The sequence below is a fragment of the Heptranchias perlo genome, chromosome 4 (genome assembly GCF_035084215.1).
Source record: "Heptranchias perlo isolate sHepPer1 chromosome 4, sHepPer1.hap1, whole genome shotgun sequence".
NCBI classification, from domain to species: domain Eukaryota; kingdom Metazoa; phylum Chordata; class Chondrichthyes; order Hexanchiformes; family Hexanchidae; genus Heptranchias; species Heptranchias perlo.
The window spans coordinates 138258976-138281673 of NC_090328.1; the positions used below are offsets into that span (position 1 = coordinate 138258976).

The following is a 22698-nucleotide window of genomic DNA, read 5'->3' on the forward strand; positions in this document are numbered from 1 at the left end:
ATAGCTGTGTAAAATCTTATCAACTAGTGCCGCTCATGGCAGTGAAAGTGTGCAATATGATAAAATTGGAATCACACTAGTTGGTATAAATTACATATAAACTGCCAGAGTGTTTTTAAAAAATATACATATTTTTGCTGTTGACAATGGTGCCACTAGTATTAACACTGCACGACCATGGAATATACACTGGCCAACACTCACCGGGACACCAACTGAGGTCATTATAAAAAAGCAATAATGAAATAGAATAGCCACAACAAATTAAAATAAAAATAGACGGCAAAGATTTGGAGGCAGTAATTTCATCTCTGGTTTCAGATGATTGCTCTAAACTTCTAGAGCTTTACTCAATGTGCTTTCATACCAAGCTACTGTGTAGAATCCCTGAACACACATCAGTACAAGAAATTAGATCATGCAAAATAGCCACAGAAAACAAGATGGGATTACAGATCTCTCAGGAAAAATAAATGTGGAACAGCAAATCCTTGGCTTAATGCGCACAGAGCTTACACCATTTCAGAGTTTGCCTCCTGACGTGGCCAGGATGTTCACTCCTCCCCAGAATGATGATTGAAAAACAACAGCTTGCATTTATATAGCGCCTTTAACATAGTAAAACATCCCAAGGCACTTCACAGGAGCGTTATTGAACAAAATTTGACACCGAGCCACAATGATATTAGGACAGGTAACCAAAAGCTAGGTCAGAGAGATAGGTGTTAAGGAGCGTCTTAAAAGGAGGAGAGAGGTAGCGAGGAGGAGAGGTTTAGGGAGGGAATTCCAGAGCTTAGGGCCTAGGCAGCTGAAGGCTCCAATGGTGGAGCAGTTAAAATCAGGGATGCACAAGAGGCAAGAATTGGAGGAGCGCAGAGATCTCAGAGGCTTATAGGGCTGGAGGAGGTTACAGGGATAGGGAGGGGTGAGGCCATGGAGGGATTTGAAAACAAGGATAAGAATTTTAGAATCGAGGCATTGCCGGACCGGGAGCCAATGTAGGTTCGAGAGCACAGGGGTGATGGGTGAACAGGACTTGGTGCGAGTTAGGATACCGGCAACAAAGTTTTGGACGAGTTCAAGTTTGTGGAGGGGGAAGCTCATCTCAGAGTCAAATAGGACACCAAAGTTGTGAATGGTCTGGTTCAGCCTCAGGCTGTGGCCAAGGAGAGGGATTGAGTCGGTGGCTCGGGAACAGAGTTTGTGGCGGGGTCTGAAGACAATGGCTTTGGTCTTCCAATATTTAGTTGCAGGAAATTTCTGCTCATCCAGAAAAGGATGTTGGACAAGCAACGTGACAAATCAGAGACAGTGGAGGGGTCGAGAGAGGTGGTGGTGAGGTAGAGCTGGGTGTCATCAGCGTACATGTGGAACCTGACTTTGTGTTTTCGGATGATGTCGCTGAAGGGCAGCATGTAGATGAAAAATGGGAGGAGGCCAAGGATAGATCCTTGTGGGACTCCAGAGGTAATGGTGCAGGAGCAGGAAGAGAAGCCATTGCAGGTGATTCTCTGGCTACGACTGGATAGATAAGAATGGAACCAGGTGAGGGCAGTCCCACCCAGCTGGACAACGCAGGAGAGGCTTTGGAGGATGATGATCTGGTCAACCGTGTCGAGAAGAATGATGAGGGATAGTTTACCACGGTCACAGTCACATAGGATGTCATTTGTGACTTTGATAAGAGCTGTTTCAACACTGTGGCAGGAGTGGAAACCTGATTGGAGGGTCTCAAACATGGAGTTGCGGGAAAGGTGGGAGGCGACAACATGTTCAAGGACTTTGGAAGGAAAGGGACATTGGAGATGGGCGGTAGTTTACAAGGACAGAGGGATCAAGGATGGGTCTTTCTGAGTGGGGTGATGATAACAGCTTTAAAGCGGAGGGGGGCAGTACCTGAGGAGAGGGAACCATTAACATATGGGTCAGGAAGGGAAGGTGGATGGTCAGCAGTTTGGCGGGAATAGGGTCGAGAGATGAGCTCAGAGAGGGCATAAGGGGAGATAGGAGAAAAACTAGAGAAAGATGCAAGTTCAGGGCTAAGGCAGTGGGGGCGACCTTAGGAGAAGTTTGGCTTAGTGGGCATGGGGAATGGAGGGAAGCAGCAGAGGCAGTTAATTGGATGGTCTCAATCTTAGCAACAAAGAAGGCCATGAGCTCCTCGCACTTTTTGTTGGAGCTGAGGGTGGAGGTGGCAGAGGAGAGGGGTTTAAGACGGTTTATAGTGGAGAGAATACGGGGGTTATCTTTGCATTCCAAGATGACCCTGGAATAGTGAGCAGTTTTGGCAGAAGAGAGCAGAACCCGATATTGCTTTATGTGGTCCAGCCAGATCTGGTGATGAATGGCTAAATCAGTTGCCTGCCATAGAAGTTCAAGTCTGCGTCCCTAGGACTTAAGGGAGCAGAAAAGAGGGCCGTACCAGAGGGAATGACCAGGGTGAGAGAGAGTAATGGTTTTAATGGGGACAAAGGCATCAAAGGTGGAGGTGAGGGTGTGATTGAGCAGATCGGTAGCTGCAGAAATGTTGTGATGAATGGGGTCCAAAGACTAGACAGTTGAATTTGAAAGTGCAGTTGTAAGTGACTTCGGGGAGAGTTTTTTCCAGGGGCAAACACAGAAGGAAGTGGGATTGGGAGGGGGAAGGAGGATGTAGATACAAGGAAGTCATTAGAGATGGCCTCAGCTGTGATTAATACGATGGGAGTAGAGAGGCCACATGAGATGGCAAGGTCAAGGGGGTGGCCGTGAATATGGTTGGGGAATTTATATGGAGGGAGAGATTAAGGGAGGATGGGAGGGCAGTGAACTCAGAGGAGAGAGCATAATAATTTGAGATGGAGGTTGAAATTATCTGAGAATGGGAAGTCACTTGGTGCAGAGGCAGAAGGAGGTAAGCAGTGAAGATATCTCAGTGAGAAACTTGCATGGTACTTGGGTGGGTGTTTTGGAATGAGGATTTTAAAGGAGGTGAGAGGAGTGGAACAAGGTGAGATGTTCAAAGGAGGAGAAGGGGCCAGAGGGGTAGGGGACAGACCAAGGTGTGATTTGCTGATGAGAGACATACCGCCTCTGCAGGAGTCTGGACGAGGCAGATGGTGAAAGATAGCGCCAGGCGGGGAAGCTTCAATAATGGGGGAAGGTGTCATCCCCATCAGCCAGGTTTCCATCAAGGCCATAATTTTGATGCAATCATACACAATAAGCTCATAGGTGGCAAGGGCCTTATTCACAAGTGAACGGACATTCTGGGGTGAGATGCAGAGAGGGGCGGTGATAGCTGATCCGCTGGCAGAGTCCACAGGGTCGGCGCTGGGAGAGGTGAGTGGGACGGGAAGAAGATTGGCAAGATTAGTCCCCAGCGGGCGCGCTGGGCGAGAAAGTCGGTGAGAGTGTACGATGGGGCAGTTGGTGTTGCTGCTCGTAAGGAGGCATTGATGAGTGCCTTGATGGGTGATTAGAAGGATGCCAAGAGAGGCAGGGAGGGAAACTGGAAGCTTATCTAAGAGGGAGTCAAGCCTAGTATGGCAGGAGAGTAGGAAGGTCAAGGAGTGCTGAAGGGTTGGGGTAGGGATTTGGTGGGGGGGAGGGGCAGAGTACCCGAGAGGGGAGAAATGAAAGGCGGCATGATGACAGGAGAGAGGGGCCTAGGGAGGGTAAAGAGAAAAGAAGAAAAAAGGGGAAATAGAAACGATGGGTACGGGTTTGGAGCGGCAGCCAAAACACACATGCAAATGGACACAGGGAAACTCAAGTTACATAGGCATGGTTATATAGCAAGGTTAGGACAGATATGTCTATCACAAAAGAGGGGGACGATGCAGAGACTGTAGTTAAGGAGGAGGAGTGTGATATATTGGATGGGATAAACATAGTGAGAGTCTAAGTATTAAGGGGTTTAGCATCTTTGAAAGTAGATAAATCACCAGGCCTGGATGAAATGTATTCCATGCTGTTAGGAGAAGCAAGCATAGAAATAGCAGAGGCGCTGAACATCATTTTCCAATCCTCCCTGGCTACAGGCATGGTGTCGGAGGATTGCAGGACTGCGAACGTTGTATTGTTGTTTAAAAAGGGAGAATGGGATAGACTGAGAAATTATAGACCAGTCAGTCTGGGAGGTGGGCAAATCAATGGAATCAATTCTGAGGAACAGCATAAATAGTCATTTAATCAAGGATAGTCAGCATGGATTTGTTAAGGGAAGGTCATGTATGACTAACTTGATTGAATTCTTTGAGGAGGTAACAAGGAAGGTTGATTAGGATTTTGGCAAGGCTTTTGACAAGGTCCCACAAGGCAGACTGGTCAAAAAAGTACAAGCCCATGGGATCCAAGGGAAAGTGACTAGTTGGATCCAAAATTGGCTCGGTGGCAGGAAATAAAGAGTAATGGTCGACGGGTGTTTTTGTGACCGGAAGGCTGTTTCCAGTGGGGTTCCGCAGGGCTCAGTACTGGGTCCCTTGCTTTTTGTGGTATATATTAATGATTTGAACTTGAATGTAGAGGGCATGATCAAGAAGTTTGCAGATGATACAAAAATTGGCCATGTGGCTGATAGTGAGGAGAAAAGCTGTAGACTGCAGGAAGATATCAATGGACTGGTCAGGTGGGCAGAAAAGTGGCAAATAGAATTCAATCCGGAGAAGTGTGAGGTAATGCATTTGGGGAGGACAAACAAGGCAAGGGAATACACAATAAATGGGAGGATGCTGAGGGGTATAGAGGAACAGAGGGACCTTGGAGTGCATGTCCATAGATCCCTGAAGGTAGCAGGACAAGTAGATAAGATGGTTAAAAAGGCATACGGGATACTTTCCTTTATTAGCCATGGCACAGAATATAAAAAAAGGGAGGTTATGCTAGAACTGTATAAAACATTGGTTAGGCCAGAGCTAGAGTACTGCATACAGTTCTGGTCACCACATTACAGGAAAGATGTGATTGTACTAGAGAGGGTACAGAGGAGATTTATGAGGATGTTGCCAGGGCTGGAGAATTTTAGCAATGAAAAAAGATTGGATAGGTGGGATTGTTTTCTTTGGAACAAAGGAGGCTGAGGGAAGATTGAATTGAGGTGTATAAAATTATGAGGGGCCTACACAGTGGATAAGGAGGATCTATTTCCCTTAGCAGATGGGTCAGTGACCAGTGGGCAGAGATTTAAAGTAATTGGTAGAAGGATTGGAGGGGAGCTGAGGAGAATTTTTTTCACCCAGAGGGTGGTGGGGGTTTGGAACTCATTGCCTGAAAGGGTGGTAGAGGCAGAAACCCTCAACTCAGTTAAAAAGTACTTGGATGTGCACTTGAAGTGCCGTAACCTACAGGCTACGGACCAAGTGCTAGAAAGAGGAATTAAGCTGGATAGCTCTTTTTTGGCTGGCAGGGACACGATAGGCCGAATGGCCTCCTTCTGTGCTGTAACTTTCTATGATTCTATGTCCTGGTAATAAACAGGAAATAGAGAGGAGACAACAGGAGGAGGTCCAAAGTTAAAGTCAGAGGCCCCGGGTGGGATAAAGTTGACGTCGCGTTGCGACGTAGACGTAGAGTAGAGTCAGCTTGGAGCACTGACGAACTGATGTCCAGGTTCAGAGATTGGTGTGGAGGAAGAGTGAGTCCAGAAGCTATATGAAGAGTAGAGTATCAGAGGACACATTGTTGGAGGTATTTTCGTGGGAATGAAGAACCGGGAGGTGTGCAGAATCAATCACGAGCAGAAAAATGGTGCTGAAGTTGGAGATCAGAGTACAATTCAGGCAAGTGAATTTCTGGCCAGGAACCACATCGTAGCAAAATAAAGTTGAAAAACCAGTAGCACCAGTAGAAAAGTCATAAGCTCAGCATGTAACAGCAGCGGTGGGGGATGGGCTGTAGGCTAGAAAAAGTTACCTTAAAACTTAAGCAACTGAATAGCAGATCAGAATCACAGCAGCTGAGCCTTACAGTATGGTCCAGTGGAATACCGTATTCTTGACGGCAGAGAAGTCCAGGAATTTGGAAGCCAAATTTGAGCAAAGATCCCGTGCTCACTGATGAAAACATAAAGCAGGCATGGTCAGGGGATGGGCAGTGGGCTCAGGTAACTTTAAACTTGCAGCTTGAACTTGTAGTTAGGGCGAAAATGCACTCATTCTTAGAGCCAGTGGGAGAGAGTATTTTATTTCAGATTTCCAGCATCCACAGTATTTTGCTTTTGATTTAGTGTTTAATTCACTGCCACTTCTCTCCCAGGAATGCCCACCCTGAAGGAGTTCTGCTCTTCTCTCCGACGGGATTTCCGTTTGTCTCTTTTACCTTGTTCACTTTCATTGCTTTCTGTTTCCCTTCTTGTGTTTGATCAATTACAGCTCCTCCAGACCCATCTTTTGTTTCTTTACTTGTCCCATTACCACCCTCCTTGCCTTGCACCATCATCCCTTTTGTCATTTAATCACTCCTGTCCTCCACCCTATCATAGACCTTCCCTTTTGTTCTTTCCTCCCTTCCCCTTCCTCTCCCCCGACTTTCCCTGGCTCTGTACTTGCTTAAAAACTGTTAAATCTTGAACTTCTTCCAGTTCTGACGAAAGTTCATCGACCTGAAACGTTAACTCTGTTTCTTTCTCCACAGATGCTGCCTGACTTGCTGAGTACTTCCAGCATTTTCTGTTTTTATTATAGTGGAAGAGAGGAGATGGGAGAGAAAGGGCAAAGGATAGAGCTGCACAGCAAAGAAACTCCCTAGGGAGCTGCCAACCCAGGAGACATCATAATGTTACAGATGGAACACAACACTTGTTAGCACATGATCTAGGCCTTAATGCTTCAGCCAGGAACTCAAGAACTACAAGAGGGCATCTCAATATTGTGCATCAATCAATCCAGAAAACCAGCAACAAATCTGCACATGTCACTTCTACTAACAGATCTCTCTTCCAGACAGTATTGTCACCTCAACTCTGTCGCTTGTACACAAGGTTAACCAAGACTAATGCTGATAAGTCTCTGCCTCGCCTATTGATAATGCAGTACAACTTCCTCATTTTTATGGCCAAGTGCCAAGCTTGTGCAACATCTGACCTCATCATCACCTGACAGAGGGAGAGAAGGCATTCAGCAAAGTTGATGTCCTTATTGCACACGTTTTCACTTCCTGAATACATCAAGTCACAAGATTTCAGAAAGCAATATGTACTTTGTGCAAGTATAGATTTAAATGCAGTACTTAAACTCGCCTAGGTCCAGCAAAACAGCTACAACTAACAATTGATATCTAGAGGAAATAAACAAATAAAGTTCCATCACCTGATGCCACCACCTTTCCTTTGCAGCCAGCATGATCAAATATTGCAGGGTTGGGCCACATTAGTTGCCTTTAAGCAGGTTTTTTCTTGAAGTTCAAGTTTGGCAATATAGTGGAAATATACCAATGATTCCCCTCCCCCCAATTACTCACATCTGGAGTCACCATCTAAATGTAACTCAGCCATTACCTGTAGACTTTTTCATTTTAAGTTTTGATGTGCTAAGACACTGAGTAACCAGAGGAGCAATCCAACACCACTTTTAGTTTCAGCTGCTGAAAACAGCAGGACACATTTCTCCCCTCAGTACCACTCTGTAAATGCCGCTGCACTAAATAGGTTGACCACACAGCCTTCAGCGCTGTCCCCAATCCCCCCCCACCAACCCCAAAATGCTGCTACCACTAACTGACGGCAACAGGGCCCTCTTCACATAATGCCACTCCCAGGTTCTTTTGCTAACGTAAAGGGTCTCAGCTTTTGCATACTGCAGGCCTGGTCTCACCAGAGCTCCTGCCTACAGTATGCAGAGGCGGGGATCTCTTCCACTAGTGACAGCACCGAGGAGCAGCACTGAGAAAAGTGGCCTGGTCCCATCAAACAAAAATTTTTGTATCGAAAATTTCAATTGACCCAATGTCCACAGCCCTTTGGGGTAGAGCTCCAGATTTCACTACCCTTTGAGAGAAAAAGTGCTTCAGCTTCACATAGACAACAACAAACTGCAAAGCCAAAGCTTAGAAAGTGCTCAGGCAGGCTGGACTATTGGAAAAGAGTTGGCTGGGCCCCATTAGCTCTTTTTTGTCATTTGAACATTCGCAGAGGTCATAAGAACATCAGAAATAGGAGCAGGAGTAGGCCATGCTGCCCCTCGAGCCTGCTCCGCCATTCAACAAGATCATGGCTGATCTTTGGCCTCAACTCTACTTTCCCACCTGATCCCCATATCCCTAGATTCCCCTAGAGTCCAAAAATCTATCAAACTTAGCCTTGAATATACTCAGCTTCAACAGCCCTCTGGGGGAGAGAATTCCAAAGATTCACAACCCTCTGAGTGAAGAAATTCCTCCTCATCTCAGTCTTAAATGGCTGACTCTCCAGCCAGGAGAAACAACCTCTCAGCATCTACCCTGTCAAGCCCCCTCAGAATCTTATGTTTCAATGAGATCACCTCTCATTCTTCTAAACTCGAGAGAGTATAAGACCATTCTACTTAATCTCTCCTCATAGGACAACCCTCTCATCCCAGAAATTAATCTAGTGAACCTTCCTTGCACCGCCTCCAAGGCAAGTACATCCTTCCTTAGGTAAGGAGACCAAAACTATACGCAATACTCCAGGTGTGGTCTCACCAAAGCCCTGTACAGTTGCAGCAAGACGTCCTTACTCTTGTACTCCAACCCCCCATGCAATGAAGGCCAACATGCCATTTGCCTTCCTAATTGCTTGCTGTACCTGTATGCTAACTTTTTGTGTTTCTTGTACCAGGACACCCAGATCTCTCTGAACACCAACATTTAATAGTTTCTCACAGTTTAAAAAAATATTCTGCATTTCTGTTCTTCCTACCAAAGTGAATAACTTCACATTTCCCCACATTATTCTCCATCTGCCACCTGCTTGCCCACTCACTTAACCTGTCTGTATCCCTTTGCAGACTCTTTGTGTCCTCCTCACAGCTTACTTTCCTACCTAGCTTTGTATCGTCAGCAAACTTGGATACACTACACTCGGTCCCTTCATCCAAGTCATTATTACGGCCTGTCAACCTGAAAATAACCCGTTCATCCTTACTCTGTTTTCTGTCCATTAACCAATCCTCTATCCATGATAATATATTACATATCTTGCATAGCAACTTGCATGGCACCTTAACAAATGCCTTTTGAAAATCCAAATATACGACATCCACTGGTTCCCCCTTATCTAACCTGCTAGTTACATCCTCAAGAACTCTGATAAATTTGTTAAACACGATCTCCCTTTCATAAAGCCATGTTGACTCTGCCTAATCATATTATGATTTCCTAAGTGTCCTGTTACCACTTTCTTAATGGATTTCAGCATTTTTATGACGACTGATGTCAGGCTAACTGGCCTGTAGTTCCGTTTTCTCTCTCCCTCCTTTCTTGAATAGCGGGGTTACATTTGCTGCCTTCCAATCCGCTGGGACCGTTCTAGAATCTAGGGAATTTTGGAAGATCACAATCAATGCATCCACTATCTCTGCAGCCACCTCTTTTAGAACCCTAAGATGTAGGCCATCAGGTCCAGGGGATTTGTCGGCTTTTAGTCCCATTAGTTTGTCTAGTAGTTTTTCTCTACTGATAATAATTACTTTAAGTTCCTCACTCTCATTGTCCCTTGGTTCCCCACTATTTTTGGTATGCTTTTTGTGTCTTCTACTGTGAAGACAGATACAAAATATTTGTTTAACGTCTCTGCCATTTCTTTATTTCCCATTATAATTTCTCCTGTCTCTGCCTCTAAGGGACCAACGTTTACTTTTGCTACTCTCTTCCTTTTTACATCCTTGTAGAAGCTCTTACAATCCGTTTTTATATTTCTTGCTAGTTTACTCATAGTTTTTTACCCTCATCATCCTTTGCTGGTTTCTAAAACTCTACCAATCCTCATTATTTGCAACATTAAAAGCCTTTTCTTTTAATCTAATACTATCCTTAACTTCTTTAGTTAGCCACGGATGGATTGCTTTTCCCGTGGAGTTTGTATTTCGCAGTGGAATGTATATTTGTTGAGAATTATGAAATATTTCTTTAAATGTCTGCCACTGCTTATCTATCATCATACCTTTTAATCTCATTTCCCAATCTACCTTAGCCAACCCCTCATACATATGTAATTGGCTTTATTTAAGTTTAAGACTCGAGTTTCGGACTTAAGTATGTCACTCAAACTCAATGTGAAATTCTATCATATTGTGATCACTCTTTCCCAGATGATCCTTTACTATGAGATTACTAATTAATCCTGTCTTATTACATTAGACCAGATCTGAAATAGCCTGTTCCCTGGTTGGTTCCACAACGTATTGTTCTAGGCACTGCAATTGGTTTCAGGACACCTTGGCTAAGATGGGTCGGGAAAGAAAGAAAGAGAAATCTGCCATGGTGCCTGCTCCTGGTCACCGTCCAGTGACTCCTGCTCTAAAGTGTCCATGTAATAATGTCAAGTTGGGATAGGATTGTCTTAGAAGTGAATACGGAGACAAAATATTCATTTAAAACCCTACCCACATCCTCTGCTTCCACACACAAGTTACCCTCATCATTCCTGATAGGTCCCACCTTTTCCTTAGCTATCCTCTTGTTCTTAATGTACTGATAAAACATCTTTGGGTTTTCTTTAATCTTACTAGCTAATATCTTTTCATGCTGTCTCTGCTTACCTGATTTCCTTTTTTACGTGTTGGTGGGGTACTGGAGAGCTGAATGCTCAACACCAACATGCACAGAAAGAATGCCAGTATGCAGCAAACAACACTGTTCTCAGCAACCATCCATTTATCTTCACCACTGGCAGGGCTGTGCTTCCAGCAGCACAGGGAGAAACTCCATGGTAATATTCTGTGCCACCTCTCTTATATTACAGCACTGTTGTCAATAATAGCACTGTAATGTAAATCCAGTGTAACAACCTTTACAAAATTCTGCCACAAAAATTCGGAGCACAAACTTCTTCAATATTAATGCCTATGTAATTATCTTAATTTCAGTTCAATGGAATATTTATGCACCATACTGCTATGCCTGGTAACTGCACCACTTGTGTGGATTAAAACAAATTAATTGATGTCCTCAACACAGTCACATACTAGATCAGTTTTGAAATGCATACTATCACTATTGGAGCTCTCTTCCAGCACTCTTACCTCATGTCCAGAACAAAAAGGCAGTTTTCATAAGCAGATCTGTGTCTCCACTGAACTGAATCTTATCACATTCACATTGGTTGTAAGACCATCAATTATCCTTTTACCACAGTATTTTGCACTGAAGGTTAAGCGGTCTACCTACCTGTGCTCTTTGAAAGGCAATAAATATCACACATCATTCAGGTGAAAATTAACATTTCAATTTATTTATAAATGAGGATGATTACACAGAAGCAGAAAAAAACACTACAAATAACTAGCAGTGCAATACTTGACTCGCACAGTCCTTAAACTTTTCCAAAAACAACAAAGAATCCAAATCATTACCATTCTTTCCAGAATCTTTTAAGAATCTCTGATGAACAATCACATAAATAATTAACTTCACAGAGCCCTTCTTCATCGCCTCTGCTGGAAATCAGCAACCAAACTAAATTCCAAGGAAAAGCCCACATATTTTTTGGGGGGATTCCAAAAGTAGGTTTCTCCTGAAGATTAAACAGATTTTTTTTGTATGTCAGATTATCTTTTATTCAAATAGATAAGAAATACGCAGCAGTCTCTCAGCTGTCTGTTAAGTCAATTTTAAATTCACATGGTTCTATTTAAAGTAATAGCAAAAATAACATTACAGAAATTTCCCCTTTTTAGACATGATGTAGCTCTACTGACATCACATGACTCCTTACATCCTCTCCCTCCCCCCACTATCAGGGGAAGTCAGTTACTTGCAGATCCCACTGATGCAATGCTTGTGAGAATCAGTCTTGCTCGTGTGAACTGCCCTGAATAATTCTGGCAAGTATTTCCAATTACATAGAATTTTACAGCACAGAAACAGCCCAACAGATCTACGTCAGTGATTATGCTCCACACGAGCCTCCTCCCACCCCTCTTCATCTAACCGAATCAGCATATCCTTCTATTCCTTTCTTCCTCATGTGCTTATCTAGGTTCCCCTTAAATGCATCTATGCTAGTCGCCTCAACTATTCCATGTGGTAGCGAGTTCCACATTCTAACCACTCTCTGGGTAAATAAGTTTCTCCTGAATTCCCTACTGGATTTATTAGTGCCTATCTTATTTATGATGTCCCCACAAATGGAAACATTTTCTCTACATCTACCTTATCAAACCCTCTTATTATCTTAAAGTCCTCTATCAGCTCACCCTTCAGCCTTCTCTTTTCTAGGGGAAAAAAAGCCCCAGCCTGTTCAGCCTTATTTGATAAGGATATCCTCTCAGTTCTGGTATCATCCTTGTGAACTTTTTGCACCTTCTCCTTTGGATATGGAGACCAGAACAGTGCAAAGTACTCCAAGTGTGATCGAACCAAGGTTCTATACAAATTTAACATAACTTCTTTACTTTTCAATTCTATCCCTCTGGAAATGAATCCCAGTACTTGGTTTGCTTTATTTATGGCCGTATTAACTTATATCGCTACCTTTAGTGATTTGTGTACCCCAAGATCCCTCTACCCCACTTAGACTCTGGCTCCTCGACCCCACTTGGACTCTGGCTCCTCGACCCCACTTGGACTCTGGCTCCTCGACCCCACTTGGACTCTGGCTCCTCGACCCCACTTGGACTCTGGCTCCTCGACCCCACTTGGACTCTGGCTCCTCGACCCCACTTGGACTCTGGCTCCTCGACCCCACTTGGACTCTGGCTCCTCGACCCCACTTGGACTCTGGCTCCTCGACCCCACTTGGACTCTGGCTCCTCGACCCCACTTGGACTCTGGCTCCTCGACCCCACTTGGACTCTTACCATCCAAGCCTCAAGTTTATTTATGTCGTCTTGTATTTTGTTGCAGTATTATCTACACCCCCCCCCAATTTGGTGTCATCTGTAAATTTTGATATTGTACTTCCGATTCCAGAATTTAAATTATTCATGTAAATGGTGAACAGTGGTCCCAGCACAGTGGAACACCATTTCCCACCTTCCACCAGTCTGAGTAATTACCTTTAACCCCTACTCTCTTTTTTCTGTGTTGTAGCCAGTTTGCTATCCATTCTGCCACTTGTCCCCTGATTCTACATGTTCAAAAGGCCTTATCGAAGGCCTTTCGAAAGTCCACGTGATCATCCACTGCATTACCCTGTCTACCCTTTCGGTTACTTCTTCAAAGAATTCAAGAAAGGTTGGTCAAGTATGACTGTCCTTTTGAAATTCGTGCTGACTACTCTACTATATTTTTGGTTGCTAGGTGTTTTTCTATTACACCTTTGATTAAAGATTCCATTATCTTTCCTACCACCGATGTTAAGCTAATTAGTCTATAGTTCCCTGGATATGTTATTTCTCCCTCTTTGAATATTGGAATAACATTAGCTGTCTGCCAGTCCTCTGGCACTATTCCCTTTTCAATTGTATATATACCTCTGCTATCTCTTCCTTAGCTTCTTTGAGTATGCGCCAATGCAATCTATCCAGACATGGGGTTTTGTCCTCTCTAAGATTGTCTAGTTTATCAATTATCTCCTTCCTATCTAACTTACATGTCTTGATCTCTTCTATTGTCATGTCCACCTTGTTGGCCTCCCTGGTAAAAACAGAGGCAAAGTAAATATTCAATATTTCTGACAGTGATGTCATTATCTGAGAGTTTATCTTGTACATCCCTTACTGGCCCTATCCCTATCTTAACTTTCCTTTTGTTATTTGTGTGTCTATAGAATACTTGCCTTCCTAAATGATACCAGGGCTAAAAGGGTTAAATTATAAGGACAGGTTGCATAGACTAGGCATGTAGTCCCTTGAATACAGAAGATTAAGGGGTGATCTAATTGAAGTGTTTAAGATGATTAAAGGATTTGATAGGGTTGATGGAGAGAACCTATTTCCTCCGGTGAGAAAGTCCAGAACAAGGGGGCATAACCTTAAAGTTAGAGCTAGGCCGTACAGGGGTGATGTCAGAAAGCACTTCTTCAGACAAAGGGGGAGTGGAAATCTGGAACGCTCTCTCCCAAAAAGCTGTTGAGGCTGGGTCAATTGAAAATTTCAAAACTGGGATTGATAAGATTTTTGTTAGGCAACCAAGGTGGGTAGATGGAGTTAAGATACAGATCAGCCATGATCTAATTGAGTGGCAGAACAGGCTTGAGGGGCTAAATGACTTACTCCTGTTCCTATGTCATTGTTTTTCTGACTTTTTCCAACCTCTTCGTATTCCCTTTTGTTGTCATCTCCTTTATTGTCCATGTACTTAGTGTGTGCCTTTTTCTTTAGATTCAATTGTACTCCTATCTCTATATTCATCCATGGTGTCTCATTATTGGCTAGTTTTTTCTTGTTTTTTTAAAGAGGAATATATTTCTCCTGAACTCTATTGATCACCTTTTTAAATATTTCCCACTGCTGCTCCATCTTTTTCTTAGTCAATATTTTTTCCCAGTTTACGTTCCCTAGTTCCATCCTCATCCCCTCAAAATTAGCTTTTTTCCAATTTATTACTTTGGTCTTTGTCTTACTCAATTATCCTAAACCTTATTATGTTGTGAACGCTATTGCTTAGACGTTCCCCTACACTTACTTCTCTTATCTGCTCTTGTTCATTTCCCACTACTAGACCCAATAATTAATTCTCTCTTCCTCTACACCTCTCTCCTCCTTTAATACACTCCTTAAAATCTACTTCTTTGACCAACTTTTTGGTCACGTGTTAATATCTCATGTGGTCTGGTGTCAAATTTTGTTTCATAACATTCCTGTGAAGCGCCTTGGGACATTTTACTACGTTAAAGGCGCTATATAAATGCAAGTTGTTGTTTTTGTCGGGCTTCTCACATACTGGGTAAGAAAGGAGTCCTGTACGCACTATAACAACTCCATTCCCTTTTCCCTATCTCTTCTTGCCAGTTTATTTGGGGTAGTTGAAATCTCCCATGATTATTCTACAGGGGTCAAATTGGATAACCCCCAAAACCGGGCGTGGATATCGCGATCCACGCTTAACACGCGCCCGGTGCTTCCTGCCGGATGAGACATTCGTCCTGCCAGTGGACTTCCCTGACAGCAACGTTGAAAACTAGGATTCAATGAAATGCACACTTTCCACCAGCAGGGAGAGCCCCAATCTTTTAAAGGGAGGATATCTCTTCAAATCTCCCAAAAGGTACCTGTTATTTGCTAAAATTAACAGTCTGCTGCCTGCACGAAGTCTGAACGGAGATCAGACATCACACACGTAAAACACAGAGGCAGGTCCTGTCTGTATGTTTACAAACTGATGAGTTATGTTAAAACATTGAATAAAGGTTGCGCACTACTAAATTCCATATCCTCCAATCTGCACTCCAGACCTCACCAATCTGCAGATCTGAGTTGGTACCAGGCCTGCAAGAGTGTGTGCACCAAGGTTCTCTGCTGATGCACTAGAGGCCTTGGTGCAAGAGGTGGACAGAAGGAGAGACATCCTACATCCGCAGAGTAGTTGGGGGGGGGGGGGGGGGGGGGGGGGGGGCAAGAGGCCCTCCAGACATATGCCCAAGTCAGTGGGAGCCAGCGGGGAATGAAGTCATTGCCAGGCATACAGCACCACGAACATGGATGCAGTGCAGGAAGAAGCTTTGACACGAGTGGTCAAGGTGAGTGAGGTCAACTGTCAAGTGGTGTCTCCTACCAACTGCTCCACACACTCCACCCCCATCACCCACCTACCAACACTCTGTCCATCAGTACTCAACTCTTCCAATCAGATGCTTCCTCCCACCCTTACACATTACCACTGTTTCAAGCTGCCCACCCACAACTCACAGGCCACACTCACTGGCAGCTATTCAACCATGACAGGCACATCACCCAGACACACGTCGCGCTTTCTTGCAGAAGGTGGCACATAACAGGGGGCAGCAAGTGGCAGTGGCATTTAGTCCCTTGAGCCTGTTCCACCATTCAATGAGATCATGGTGGACCTGTGACCTAATTCCATACCCACCTTAGCCCCTTATCCCTTAATCCACAAAAATCTATCAATCTCAGATTTAATATTCACAAATGAGCTAGCATCAACTGCTGTTTGCAGAAGAGAGTTCCAAACTCCTCCCACCCTTTGCATTTAGCAGCATTTCTTAACTTCACTTCTGCACGTCCTGGCTCTAAATGTTAGGCTATGTCCCCTCATCTTAGTATTCAAGTATAGGAGACCTCCAAAAACAGCCACAAATGCATCAGCAAAAGCAATAATCCAGCAACTAACCTGTAAATCCTGCATGGTCCCTTTAAATAGGGAGGAATCTTAAGACATGTTCAGATGGTTGTGATTAAGGCAGTGCGTTGAGTTGAGCGTTAGACACCATTTGGGAACTTATCACTTTAAATCAGCGTTGCACACTGTATCCATTTTCTCCTTACTTTACATGCTGCCAGCGTTCGGTATTTGCGCATGCGCTACTACCTACACCAAGATGGCGTCCGGCGCACGTCACGCAGGAAACGTGCATACACAGCCACGATGCCATCTTGGCATTTCAAGAGACCACTTAGCGCCAAAACAACGGGCACTACACGGCCCAATTTCTAGCCCTGTGTCTTTTACTCATTTCATAGATTTGCCTACATATTTCTCCTTCCACTTCCCTTCCAATGATCAATACCTTCTTATCCTTTATTCCAATCCATATGGATTTAAAAGCACTGCACCAGACAAGTGAAGTCCTTTTCCTGCTGCCACTATCACGTCCTGCATGCTACGCTTCTGTCTTGTACACTGTGTGGCATAGGCTGTGGTACTGCACATTTGCCCATCGGATGAACTGCCTCATGTAGCCAAGTCTGCCTGGTGACAATGGCTGAAAACTTGGCAAGGACTTCGAAGCCTGCTGTCCCTGTGTGTATAACAATAGTCAAGACTTAAACACTTAAAACTATTTCAATAGTATTTGTCACATTAGAGGAATGAGATTTGTGACAATGCCACTGAGGAGGCGATAGAATTATGGAAATACATTAGTGTGATACCTCAAATTTTTTTTTATTATTCGTTCATGGGATGTGGGCATCACTGGCAAGGCCAGCATTTATTGCCCATCCCTAATTGCCCTTGAGAAGGTGGTGGTGAGCCGCCTTCTTGAACCGCTGCAGTCCGTGTGGTGAAGGTTCTCCCACAGTGCGGTTAGGAAGGGAGTTCCAGGATGGCACCATTTTAAAAAGTACTCAGGTGTAATACCACCCCCCCTCCCTATGGTCAATTAGCCCATTAACATTCATGATCTAGGCACACACATGAAGAATGGCCACTTTTTTGAGGTACTGAAGGACACCAATACTTTCAGGAGAGGAGAAAGATGGCAACTAAAAATTAAAATCATTCTTAAAAAAGTGAATAAGCACAGATCACCGGTAGCAGGTCGTTAAACCACTGATCTCTATCTGCAGGTTTACATTAAATAACAAAGTGATGGAAAATTGGCCAATTTACTTCTTTAGGATTATACTTCAATAAAGTCAAAATCACCGCTATACTTGATCCCAAGTATGAAAAAAGTCATCAGTCAGAGGATGCAGATTAAAAACTAATTTGTAGTCAAACTACAAAAAAATTAAACCATTGTTTCTGTATGAAGTACTTGCAGTTACCAATCTAATAGATGATTAACTAAGTGAACATGAAAAAATGCCAGTCTAAACAGTTCCCCTATAACAAAAAATCCTCCAGAAAAAAAAAAATCCATAAATGCCTGATCAAATCCTTCCTTGAAATGAATACTCCCATTAATTGCAAAATAAATCCTTGTGCCGATATCATTCCCTTCTCTCCAAGTGCTCGTATTCCTGTCAGAGCACTCCATTCTCACTTAGACTACTAGATTACTGTCACATCTTTTTGCTAAGACTTCATGGGACTGATGTAAAGCCCACTTGTGACATATTCACAGAACTGCCTAGCTCCTGAAAAGTATGATTGCAAAAAATGGTCAAAGAAATTTCACATCAGATGATCCAGTTTCTAAGAGATTTTAAAACATTTCTGGCATGAAAATTTATATTAGAAAAGTCCCAGTGTTTCCAAATATTTTAATCCGTGGGATATGACGTATCTACACTCTATTTTCTTTCATTAAGTCAAGTAAAATAATTTCCACTTTTGCTTCTTGCTAATAACATGCTTCATAAACAAAAAACATTATTTCGGAAAAAGTGGAGCATTTACAACGTACAACATAGGTTCAGATGAAGAAATCCTTTCCTCTCTCTTGACCTCATCCTTTCAGAATACCAAACGCACCCGACCCCACCCATAAAATGTGGCTGTCTCCTGTTTCTACTTCAATATGCAGTATCTTGCATTTGTCCATATTGAATGATATTTGCTACTGATCAATTTGTGACATGAACTAACCTTCTACAACAGACTGGAGTGCAATAACTTCTTACCAGTTTACCAATCACAAAATAAATGTGAAGCAACCCCCCCAAACCACTAAGTCAAACAATTGTAGGGTATTAATACTGATACTTCTGCATCGATATGTTTCGGTTTCAGGTGCCCAATGGAAACAGAGCCATGTTACGTGGCAGTCAGGTCAGAAATGTGTTGCGGGACCAGAAGCCAGTGAGGACAGGGTGATGGGCGAGGATAAAGGCAGCAGAGTTTTGGATGAGCTGAGGTTTATGGAGGGTGGTCGACCAGGAGAGCATCGGAAGAGTCGAGTATGGAGGTACCAAAACATAGAAGGTTTCAGCAGCAGATGGGTTGAGGTTGGGGGCCTTTGTGATGGAGAAATTATAGGATCAGAAACTCAGCTTGGGGTAGAATAGGATGCCACAGTTGCCAACAGCCTGGTTCAACCCGAGACAGTAGCCAGGGAGGGAGAAAGAATTGGTGACGAGGGTAAGAAATGTGTTAACATTTAGCTGGAGGAGTTTGAGGCTCATCCAAAACTGAATGTTGGACAAGCAGTCTGTCAGCACAGAGGCTATGTAGTGATTGAGAGAAGTGATAGAGGCAGAGAGATAAAGCTAGTTTTCGTCAGCTTTAGAATCATACAGCACAGAAGGAGGCCATTTGGCCCATCGTGCCTGTGTCGGCTCTTTGAAAGACCTAGTCAATTAGTCCCACTCTCCTGCTCTTTCCCCATAGCCCTGCAAATTTTTTCTTTTCAAGTATTTATCAAATTCCCTTTTGAAAGTTATTATTGAATCTGCTTCCACCACCCTTTCAGGCAGCGCATTCCAGATCATTACAACTCGCTGCAAATTAAAAAAAATTCTCCTCATCTCCCCTCTGGTTCTTTTGCCAATTATCTTAAATCTGTGTCCTCTGGTTACCGACCCTACTGCCAGTGGAAACAGTTTCTCCTTATTTACTCTATCAAAACCCTTCAGAATTTTAAAGACCTAAATTAAATCTCCCCTTAACGTTATCTGCTCTAAGGAGAATTCCAGTTTCTCCAGTCTCTCCACATAACTGAAGTCCCTCACGCCTGGTATCATTCTAGTAAAAGTGTGTACATGTGGAAGCCGACTCCACATCTGCAGGTTATGTTGCCAATGGGGCAGCGTGTAAATATAGAAGAATGGGGGGGGGGACGGGGGGTGGGGGGTGCAACAGTGGATCTTTAGAGGATTCCTGAGGTGATGGTGCAGGGTTGGGAAAAGAAGCCATTGCTGGGGATGCTCTGGCTATGATAAAATAGGCAAGAGTGGATCCAAGTGAGTCCCAACAAGCTGCACAATGGAGGAAGAGTGGTTGACTTTGTGAAAGGCTGCAAAGAATCAAGGTGGATGAGGAGGAATGCACCATGGTCACAGTCACAGGCATTATCATTCCTGATTTTGGTTATGGGTGTTTTGGTGCCGTGTGAGGGTGGAAACCTGATTAGAGGGATTCACACGTGGAGTTGCAGGAGAAATAGGTACGAATCAGGGAGGCGACACCACGTGCAAGATTTTGGAAAGGAAAGGGCGGTTGGTGATGGAACTGTTGTTTGCAATGACAGCGGGGGGAACGTATGTTTTTTTGAGGAGGAATGTAATGATAGTGGTTTTGAAAGGGAGGAGGTTAGTGCCTGAGGAGAGGGAATCGTTAATAAAGTCAGCTCGCATGAGGCCAAGAAGGGAAGTTGTGTTATAAGCAGTTTAGTGGGAAGGGGTTTAAGAGCGTAGGAAAGTATTCTAACATGCAATTTTAACATCAATCCAAATTACCTATTGGATGTTAAATTAAAAATATTATTAAGTAGAAATAAAAAATCACCCAAACCAGACACAAGCTTATTGCTTTGTTTATATCAAAATGGAGTCGGAGTCTCTAAAGCTGCTTTTATACTGGCACTCATCAGGTCCCAGGCGATCAGCATCCATATACCAGCTCCCTTATTTTGTTAGGCACATTACCTTAATGATGATTTTAATTATTTTAGATCTTAACTGCTGCATCCATTTTCTCAGACAGCAGGCGCTGGTAATGGAGGATGGCTCCACAAGAGCAAATGGGAGTGGAGGAGGTGTGGGAACATAGGGACAGGAGTAGGCCATTCAGACCCTCGAGCCTGTTCTGCCATTTAATGAGATCATGGCTGATCTGTATCCTGAGTCCATCCACCCGCCTCGGCTCCATATCCCTTAATTACCTTGGCTAGCAAAAATCTATCGCTCTCAGATTTAAAATGATTAATTAAGCTAGCACGTACTGCTTTTTGTGGAAGAGAGTTCCACAGTTCTACCACACTTGGCGTGAAGAAGTAACTTCTCTTCTGAATGGCCTGGCTCGGATTTTAAGGTTATGTCCCCTTGTCCTAGATTCCCCCACTAGCAGAAAACGTTTTTCTCCATCTACCCTATCAATTCCTTTCAAAATCCTAAAAACCTCAATTAAATCACCCCTTAACCTTCTATATTCCAGGGGATACAAGCCAAGTTTGTGTAATCGCTCCTCATAATCTAACCCTTGGAGCCTTGGTAACATTCTGATTAATCTGCACTGCATTCCTTCCAGGGCCAATATAGCCTCTCTCAGGTGTGGCCCAGAACTGTACACAGTGCTCCAGATGTGGTCCAACCAGGGCTTTGTATAGCTATAGTAAAACTTCCTCCCCTTTATATGCTAGCCCTCTAGTTATAAAGGCTAACATTCCATTAGCCTTCTTGATTATATTTTGTACCTGACAACTTCATTTAGTGATCTGTGTATATGGATCCCCAAATCTCTTTAGACCTCCACCGTTCCTAGCTTTTCACCATCTGATCTATCAGTTTTTGGTCCAAAATGGATGACCTCACACTTACCTGCAATGAAATCTATCTGCCACAGTTTTGACCACTCAATTAATCTATCAATCTCTCTTTGTACATAGAAACATAGAAAATAGGAGCAAGAGTAGGCCATTCGGCCCTTCGGGCCTGCTCCGCCATTCAAAATGATCATGGCTGATTATCTAACTCATTACCCTGTTCCCACTTTTTCCCCATATCCCTTGATCCCTTTAGCATTAAAAATTATATCCATCTCCTCCTTGAATACATCTAATGACTTGGCCTCCACTGCCTTCTGTAGTAGGGATTTCCACAGGTTCACCACCCTCTGAGTGAAGAAATTTCTCATCTCTGTTCTAAATGACATACCTGGTATCCTGAGACTGTGAGTTCTGGACTCCCCAGCCATCAGGAACACCCTCCCTGCATCCAGTCTGTCTAGTCCTGTTGGAATTTTATATGTTTCGATGAGATCACCTCTCATTCCTCTAAATTCTAGTGAATACAGGCCTAGTCGACCCAATCTCTCCTCATACGTCAGTCCTGCCATCCCAGGAACCAGTCTGGTAAACCTTCGTTTCACTCCCTCCATGGCAAGGACATCCTTCCTCAGATAAGGAGACCAAAACTGTACACAATACTCCAGATGTGGTCTCTCCAAGGCCGTGTATAACTGCAGTAAGACATCTCTTCTCCTGTACTCAAATCCTCTTGCAATGAAGGCCAACATACCATTCGCCTTCCTAACTGCTTGCTGCACCTGAACGCTCACTTTCAGCGACTGGTGTACATGGACACCCAGGTCTCGTTGCACCTCCTCTTTTCCCAATCTATCACCATTCAGATAATAATCTGCCTTTCTGTTTTTACAACCAAAGTGGATAATCTCACATTTATCCACGTTATACTGCATCTGCCATGTTCTTGCCCACTCACCCAACTTGTCTAAATCACATTGGAGCCTCTTTGCATCCTCCTCACAGCTCACATTCCACCCCAGCTTTGTGTCGTCTGCAAACTTGGAAATGTTACATTTAGTTCCCTCATCCAAATCATTGATATATATTGTGAATAGCTGGGGCCCAAGCACTGATCTCTGCGGTACCCCACTAGTCACTGCCTGCCACCCGGAAAAAGACACGTTTATTCCTACTCTCTGTTTCCTGTCTGTCAACCAATTCTCAATCTATGCCAGTATATTCCCCCCAATCCCATGTGCTTTAATTTTGCACACTAACCTCTTGCATGGGACCTTATCAAAAGCCTTCTGAAAATCCAAATACACCACATCCACTGGTTCTCCCCTATCTATTCT

At 43.7% G+C, this 22698-nt stretch overlaps 1 protein-coding gene across 7 annotated transcripts in view; it reads right to left on the minus strand.

Moving 5' to 3' along the window:
• The window catches only part of zdhhc21 (zinc finger DHHC-type palmitoyltransferase 21), a 238544-nt gene that overhangs the window by 168702 nt on the left and 47144 nt on the right, over window positions 1-22698 (minus strand). The gene's annotated exons all lie outside the window — the stretch shown is intronic.